The sequence below is a fragment of the Hetaerina americana genome, unplaced genomic scaffold, assembly GCF_022747635.1.
Source record: "Hetaerina americana unplaced genomic scaffold, ioHetAmer1.1.p SCAF_8, whole genome shotgun sequence".
NCBI classification, from domain to species: Eukaryota; Metazoa; Arthropoda; class Insecta; order Odonata; family Calopterygidae; genus Hetaerina; species Hetaerina americana.
Window position 1 is genome coordinate 53,734,039 of NW_027287427.1, and position 9,185 is coordinate 53,743,223.

Consider the following 9,185-nt stretch of genomic DNA (forward strand, 5'->3'; position numbering starts at 1 on the left):
ATGCACGATTGGACTTGATGCACGCACTACTCAATTTCGAAATATGGTTCTTTTAACGATAGGAAATAATCCCGCGGACCGTTGGCCTTTCAATCATGCATTAACAGTCCCCATTAAAACGAGAAGTCCAGGTCAAGGACCAATACAAGCTGATTTCCGGAAGTGGTATTATAGTCGAATGCGGTTATACGAACAGTGAGACTAAATGTACTTTCGTCCCCGACTATAGTGTACCCGAGACACGGTTGGTGCTATCTAGATAAAAGGCTCGCTCACATGCCGACGACGTTTCTGATGACAACGAAAGAGTGAAAAAGTTGCCAACGACTAGAGCTGGTTTTTTGAGATGCATTCTAAGACACGACCACTTTTAATTTAACGATTGCAAATAATTTGAAAGAATGTGTACACCCCGATTTCCAATCGGAAATGAAAATCGTGACTCGCCTGAGACGAAACAAAGATTGAATTTCATATAAAAACAAAGGACTCTGCATTTTCATACTGAAATAAGAGATCAAGGGATAAATTCCGAAGGGTAGCAAATGTGCTTGCGGACTGTGCACTGAATAAAACTTTCCCAACTTCCCATGAAATGAAAACCCTTGGGTCGACCGTTCGGCGAGCTAACGATATTTCAGTATTCAAAATCAAGATAATAAATATGTCATACAAGCCGCGATAATTCGATTAAATGGTGCCGAGAAGCTTAGCGGTGTGATTAGGTGGTTTTAGAGAATTTGATTCCGTAGCCAGAACATGGAAAAATCTTAACGCGAGGATGAAAATATGAAGTTAGCCATATCGTAGATACGAATATAATTCAACCTTAACTGTAATTTACCGATGAAACTCCATGCTAACCTCGCTGCGTGGGAGCGAGTTGGTACAAAGGCTGGTGTGTTTTCTTCGCCCATCCTGGTGAAGTATTTCAGGCTACGTGTAATTTGATGGGTTAAATTCATCACCTTTACGGTATCTGCGGAGTAAAATTGCAGCTGATCGGGAGTCGACAGCACTGTGGATAGTTATACGCCTTATATTTCCGTAAAGGTTGGAGTGATTCAGACAATGGGTTTAGCTCCAAACTTTTCTCATTCCGAATTCCCTAACGTACAACATTTCGTACTTATTCCAAACGAGCGAACTAAACACCACTTCGACAATGAAACCCAACACCGCTCTCTTTCTACGGGACAGTAAGTTTCCTTGCCATGACAAATAATTAAAACAAAGCAATTAAATAACCCGTAGGTTGAGTTGATTGGTGACATTTGGATTGGCGACATAGGCGATCCCTGCGGATCCCCAGGGATATCTGGCAAGTAGGACATTACATAGCTTGAGGAAAGCAGGCATTTCTAGAGACATCTTCCAGATTTGAATCCTTACCCCAGGATGGTAACTGAACTCCCTACCCCTTGGGTTAAAATGGTTACCCCTTTGGATTATTTTTTAATGAAAATGATGGAATGGTTGCTGATTTAGGTCGGTTGAGATAACACAACTGGCGTATAGCAATCTTTCCGTCCCTTCCTTCCCACTAAGTATTCTCTTTATAAGAAGTACATATATTTGAAAAACACGGCAGCAAAACTGATTTAGACCTATTCTTACAATGGGCGATAGGGACTGGAAGGGATCAATGAGGAAATATCTCTCACCTCCTTTTAACAACGGCCTGAAGTCCTCTCTCTCTCTTCCTCCCTGGCCGTCACTCCCTTTTCATCAGCGGTCTCGCACAAAAGCCTCAGTCTCTCCCGTCGAGACGCTGGCTTTGACTGAACGAAGCCTTCACAGTCTCTCCAAAGGATGACTGCACAAGGGAAGCTCTTGTTCTGCACTATCTCGGGAGCTCGCGACCCCTCTTCAAGAGGGAAGAGGAAGGGCGGTAGGGTGAGGATGCAGGGGAAAGTTGGAGAGGAGTGGGGAGGTCAAGGAGATGGGGAGGAGATCTCGTTCGGTTTGGAGGGAGGTACGGGGAGGGGGGGTCGAGTCCGGAATTGGTGGGAGGAGAAAGGAGAAGGGACAGAGTGAGACAATTATTTTGAGAAAGGCGTGGGAAGAGGTTGAAGTTTGAGGGTAAGTGGAGCGATTAGGTCGGAGGACGAGGGACCCCGAAGCGACGGGAGAGGGGGGCCGGATGACTCAGGAGAGGGGGGCGTGGGTAGGAGGGAAAGGAAGAAGATAAGGAGTCAAGACCCGAAGGAGGCGGGAAAAGCATAAGAGGGAATAGGAACCGACGTAACGCTTCCTTAGAGGAGAGTGGTGGGCGGGGGAATCCCGAAGTATCCCGTTCCTCAGCGGTAGTGAATTTCATCGGTCCACTATAGGGTGGAATTGAGGAGGATAGCAAGAACCGAAAATCCGCAGCTCGGAATATTTGTCATTTTTGAAACATGTTTCGATTTTGGGCCGGTTCTGAAATTAGGTAGTGAAAATACCTAGCCTGTCTTTTTAACTGTTTTAGTTTCGATGTGAATCCTCGCGTAGTCATTTAAGCTTTCCTCATAAAGCTAAGATTTAGGTGGCCATCCAGCCGCAAAAAATATTGGCACGATGGATTTTCACGCTGTGCGCGCAAGTCCTATTTCGGGGTTGAATGGTTAATTATACAAATTTTGGTTTCTCCACATTCTTTTTCCCTTCAAATATTGCTCCAACCGTGGCATGTCGTTGTAAGGACCATTTGGCGACCTTCGAGGGAGGCGGGGGGAGGAGCCCCTTGTCCAGCGAAACTTCCTTGTTAATCATTAATTTCCAGGAATCTCATTTCCTCCCGCAAATGTTCTAGGTTTACTTAAATGAAGTTTTTGATAAAATAAACGATTGCCTGACATTTAGAGGAGCATTAAAAATCTGGTGAATATGACCCTCTGCTTCCCCTTCCTGAATGCCCACGGCATATTCCATTTTAAGTACTTATGCCAATGACAATGTAATATTCCTCTCCGCCCAAGCAGCACACAAATTATCTCAGAGAATTGAGACAGTTTTAACCATTTGGAATCCAATGGATCTGAAAACTTTAGGAGTTCCTAAAAAAAAGTATTCAGGTAACATTCTCATCATGCTGAGGAAATGCTCATTCAAAACATTCAGGGAAAACTTTTGGAATGTGCGAGGAATGAGTCCTGGGCAGCACTGTACCACCCCACCCTAATATGGAGTTAGCAGTTTTAAACTGGATGGAGGATAGGTTATGAGGCTAATGTAAACATAAAGAGTTCAACGCATAATCAATATTAATTTCACTCGATGATTATGTTTATTTAGTTTACTGACTCTAATAATCCACATTGTGAAGATAAATAAGATTCCTGTTGGCTTAATTAGTATTATGAAGCTCCAAATATTGCACATAAACCATCAACAATCCCAATTCTATGCTAAAATAATTGCATAATTAAAATAACATTTCCTTCAGTGAATATCTCTAGTTTATTCTTATCCAAATGAAGCATTTCCCATCTAGATAAAAGTATATTGGTGGAATATATATTGAAAATACTTCTTCCTTGCTAGCTATGACAGGTAAAATATCACTGCATATATTTTGATGTTGGCGCAGGTTGAAAAGGACTCGGAAAACCAAAAGACAACTCACGTTTAGCATTTATGCAAAAGAAACTGCATAGTTCTGTTTCACAGAATTTCTTTCTAACATGTCTATCAGTGATGGCTATTACTCCAATATGGTGATATCAATAATGCCAACTTTCCTTTTGAAGGATTGATGAAGGCTCTACACCAATGATCGTTTTTATTAGGTCAGCCCAATATTTACAAGTAAGATAGGTTTAAATTGGGGAAATAGTCATCATTCATCTAATGTCAGCACAATGTTCTGCAATCATTTAATGCCTCCTCGGAAACCAAGGAACTAAAAACTGAAAAAAACAATGGTTTGCCAATACAGAGAATTCACTGGTCTCACCACCAAGGAAAGTAAATAATTTTTTGGCATAAATATTGCATTTGGACCTTGTAGAAGTAAATTCTAAATAATAATTACCTAGAGGCTGAATTGTGAACAGCCAGTACCGTTGAAACTGCATTCAGCTTAGAGTTCCATGAAAATGCTATTTGGAACACACACAAATAAAAGATAGAAAAATGTGCACTTTCATTGAGTCTCATAGTCTTTCATGAAAAGGATGATTAAAGATCAACATCTAATGACCCATTATAACATGTCACTGATTGTGATATCTGGTAAACATTCATATTTCCACAATCACATTTTATTCTAGCAGGAAAATCAAGCCCATACCAAAAGGCAAGAAGATTTTACAAGGAACCATTTATTGTATGAGACAAAAAGAGCTGCAGGGAGCCATGAATAAAGAAGGTGAATTCCAAAAGTATTTTAAAACTATTTGGGGGTCCTCTGCCTTTTCCAGAGACACTTAAAGTTCTCTGACCACACCTTTATTACCTAAATCAAATGAAATGGCATTTAATGATTACCATCTTGATGTGCCAATCACTTCTTCAACGGCTGAGTGATTAACTTAGGCAAACACAACCTTCTGTAACTACTTGCATTGCAACTTTTTCTTATGGTTAGCCATTAGAACAACACCACGCCCATAATAATCATCATAAATTTTAACTATGATAGGCAAGGGTGGAGCTAACCTCATGAACCATTTGATCTGTGAAACTTGGAAGCAGTCAATTCCTCTTACTTTCCCCATGCAGTTTGTATGTATTTCTGGCAACAGGTAAACAACTTCACCAAGATTTAAGCATGGGGTGCTTTGAAATGTCACCCTGATTTGAACCCAGGATCCTCCAATCAGTGGCTGAATACTCTACTCACTAAGCTACATCACTATCCAAATAAAATAAAATTAATAGAAAGAATCAAATCCAGTGTTTGCAAGAAAAGTTACCCTTTCAATAGAATTATAAATTTAGCAAACATTGCAAGATGGATACTTTTATTTCATATATGTACATCAATGCTATCCATTTAAAAACAGGTTAATTGACAACCACATCATAAAAAAGGCCCTATCTGTCCAGGAAGTTTCTGGTTATTAAATTGTGTCCCTGGCAAACACATAGCAGGGGTTTCGCTACTGCTGCCCAATGAGTAACCAAATTTGAGCCTGGTAGCTGAATACTGAGTCATGAGATAAGAAGATATCTGAAGTAAGAAATGCACCTAGAGCTCTGTTAGACTGTTATGGAGAATATATCAATCACAGCCAATGAAGAAAATAATATGTACTGGTACGTAATTTGGTTGAACTCATGACACGTGGAGTACGCATGTTATAGTAAATCTCAATGTGAACTTGAAATATGATGTGGCTCAAATTATAAATCCTAATGAAACTAACAAAAACACTAGATATTTACAGCTATGACAACATAGGCTGGTGAATGTGATGGGAGTGTTTGAAAAATGTAGGAACATCCTACACATTGGGTTAATATTTCCTGGTCACTATTTTTTTGTTGCTATAGAAGTCTATATAGACTTTCCAATCAAAACCTTAAGAAGAACCTTTCCACAGGATTAATTGAGTACAATATAGTTTTACCCAATGATACATAATATTATACCCAATAAATTATGTGGAAAAGCACATACCTCTTTCATTTAAAAAATGGATACACAAAACTTCCTCAACATGAAGCCTGACTCTGTAGGGTTTCTCCTTAATAAAATATTTTTCGAACTTCTTAATTCATACAAATCCTTGATACACATTATGTAGAATTGCTGCTGATGGTACCAATCCAGCAACCTACTCTACATCAGGTCCCTCTTCATCTCTACGTACTTCCTTCCCCCCTTCATCCCATCCAACATCCTTACCCTGCTCCTGCCTTTCCTCGCTTGCCTAACATTCTCTCCTCTATTACAATCTTGAACATCCCACTGCCAGTAAATACGCCCTTCATCCATTTTTCTTACCTCCACAGGATTTCCCCCAACAAACCCATGACTTTGCCCACCATACTAAGTACTTCCTCATTTGTTTTCCTTTAGGTCCATTTTACCTTCTCCATCCTTCTCCACAACCACATTTCAAAAGCCTCCAATCTATGCCCATCACCCTGCTTCAATGACCATGTTTCCGTGCCGTACGTAATCTACGCTCCACATCAAAGTTTGAATGAGTCTTTTCTTAATATCCTTAATCAACGTCCCTGTCATCAATTCACTCCTCCTTGTGAAAGCCTCTTTGCCTAGTGCAATTCTTCTTCCTATGTCCCTAGTACTTTGACCATGCTGGTCCAAAACACTTACAAGATACGTAAACTGTTCTAACTGCTCTAGTTTTTGCCCTCCTATTTTATATTTAGCTTAGCCTTTTTCTTTTTGATAATTGCATAACCTTTTTTTTATTACTATTGATTCTCATCCTATATCTGTTGCAATGAATTTCCAAATCACTCAGCAATGCTTGCAAACCCTTGGCCGACTGACAAACTAAAGCTTGGTCATCAACAAACCTGACTGATTTTATGAATTCCCCTCCGACTTTCATTCCTACCTCCAGTTCTTCCCATACCTCTTTAACCATTTCCTTCACATATACGTTGAACAGCAATGGTGATAATGGTCAATCCTGCCTTACACCTCTTCCTAACACTGCCCATCTGGACTCCCCATTCCGCACCCATAGCTGAGCAGTCTGAAACATGTACAGGTTGTGGATTAGCCTCCCGTCCCTCCAATCCATTCCTATTTTCTCCAATATACTCCTTAGTTTTTCCCAATTCACTCAATCAAACACTTTTCTGAAATCTATGAAACAGGCAAATATGTCCCGATTGTATTCTATATTCCTCTTGATTAGTGATCTCATTACTGTAATGGCATCACGCATACCTCTCCCCTTCCTATACCCAAACTGGTAATCCCCTAAGTAATCATTTTCCCTACTCTCTATCCTTTTGTTTATGATCCTGAGAACAACTTTAGCTGCGTGGGATATCAAACTTATTGTCCTGTAGTCCTCACATGATGTAGCCTTCACGTTTTTCGCAATAGGAACTGACACTGATCTCACAAAGTCTTCCGGCCAGATTCCTTCCTCATAGATACTACAAATCAGACCATATAACATCTTCCTCCCACATTTTCCTAAACATTTCCGTAGTTCCGCTGGAATGTTATCTACCCCCACGGCCTCATTTAGTTTCATCTCCCTTAATGTCCTTTCTACTTCATCGTCGAGTATGTCTGGACCTAAGCTATCTTCCACAACATTATGTTCCTTTTCTATGTCCAACTTTGTTGGCCTAAGTTCTTTACCATACTCTGCTTTATATATTCCTTCCATCTTTCTAGGATCTTTTCTGTGTCTACTATTATCTTACCCGACTTTATCTAACTGTTAGCACAGATCTTCCCTTCTTACTTCCTCAAAGCGATTTAACCTTGCTGTATAGCGCACCAATTTCACCCTTCCTCTGCAAACTTTTCATATCCTTGCACTGTGTTTTCCACCATGCTTCTTTTGCTTTATTCGGTGCCCGCCTCAATTTTTATTTAACTCTTTGTACTTCATTTTGCCTAAATCTGAGTTCACATTCTTCCATTTTCTTCCCTCACCTATCTTTCTAATCATCTCATCCATGATCCAGGGTTTCCTTGCCCTTTGCCCATTACCTGTTTCTATAGCTTTTTTGAGGCTTTCGATATCCCTCTCTAGATGAATTCCCATTTTTCTTCTTTAGTACACAACGCTTAACTGTGCTCGATGATTTCCTCTATGACCAGCTGGTACTCCTTCCTTGTCCATCCATTCAATGCTTCTATACTCCATGTTCTAACCCCCCGCCCTTGGCTTATCTTTTTGAAACGGACACTGCACTTCATTACAACCCAATGCTGGTCAGAGTGTGCATCCGCTCCCTGGAAGCTGTGCAAATTGATCACAGTGTTCCTAAACCTGTGCCTAACCAGAATATTATCTAACTGATACCTTTCTGAGTCAAGTAGCAATTTCCATGTTTACCTATGCTTTTTCTGGTGTCTAAACCCAGTGTTGGTGATGACTAACCCCCATCTCCTGCAGAACTCAATTGCTTTCTCCCCACAGTCATTCCTTGTGCCTAAACCTTGGTCCCCCACCTCATTATCATCTTTTCCTTTGCCTACCATCGCATTCCAATCCCCCATCACTATTAAATGTTTCCCGGCATGAACACATGCGATTATGTCCTCCAACTGATCATATATCCTATCCACCTCTTCCACCTAATGGTTGCTCGGAGGCATGTATACCTGAACAATGACCAAGTTCGTCGGTTCTGCTTTTATCTCTACTAGTAATATTCTATCCGTTGCTTGTTCTATGTTGACTACGCTTCTTCCTACCTCTTCATTTAATACTATGGCAACCCCTCGTTGGCTCTCGTTCCCGCCGCTGTATATTATTTTATACTGATCACTCCAGTAATCCCCGCTATCCTTCCATCTCACCTCGCATAGACCTAAATATCTAAATTTCCTCATTCCATCTCCCGCTTAATAGTCTCTAATTTTCCTGTCCTCAACATTGCCCTAACATTCCAAGTTCCTTTTCTAACTAAACTTGTCTTCTTCTGCGTCCTGCTGCTGTCAGTTTTCCCTTGCAAGGGTTTTGTGAGATGATGACTGCAGAAGCCTTGCCTGTACCACAGACGGGCACGACACACAGCCAATTGGGCCGTGCCCCGTAGTTGCTATGACTCATATTCTCTGTAGTGTCCATCATTTTAATCTTGGGAATGATATCAGAGGTGGTTTCCCGTAGCCTTCCTTCATAGTGTTTTTAACGTGACACCATCACTGAAAGGCCGCCCCACTAAGGTCAGATGCCTTTGCAGCCACCTCACTGAGGAACAGACGCTGCGTAGACTACCTTTCGTCTTGCTCCTAACCTTCGACCTATCTGGCATGCATGACCCCACCCGGAGCAATAATTATTACTCCCACCAGTACAGCTCTAGGGGTCACCAGAACGCACGAGCCATTTGACCACATCATAGTTGTAGTCCATGGGAGGTCATCAGTGCCATAACAAAATATATTTAATACTTAGATGTACACATTATTTCAGGGATTTCATTTCTGATTCAGTTCATAAAGCAGACTATACAAATGTTTTTCTATGGCTCTGTCCAGAATTAGGCTTAGATTCAACAAAAGTAATATTTTCTGGGAGACTTCCATG

General features: G+C 40.9%; 1 protein-coding gene across 1 annotated transcript in view; it reads right to left on the reverse strand.

The window, feature by feature from the left end:
• The window catches only part of fat-spondin (extracellular matrix protein f-spondin), a 55,838-nt gene extending 54,008 nt beyond the window's left edge, over positions 1–1,830 (reverse strand). Inside the window, exon 1 of the mRNA XM_071596616.1 lies at positions 1,665–1,830. The gene's annotated coding sequence lies outside the window, so the exon portion shown is untranslated. The remainder of the gene's footprint in view (positions 1–1,664) is intronic.
• Between the last annotated feature and the right edge of the window lie 7,355 nt (positions 1,831–9,185).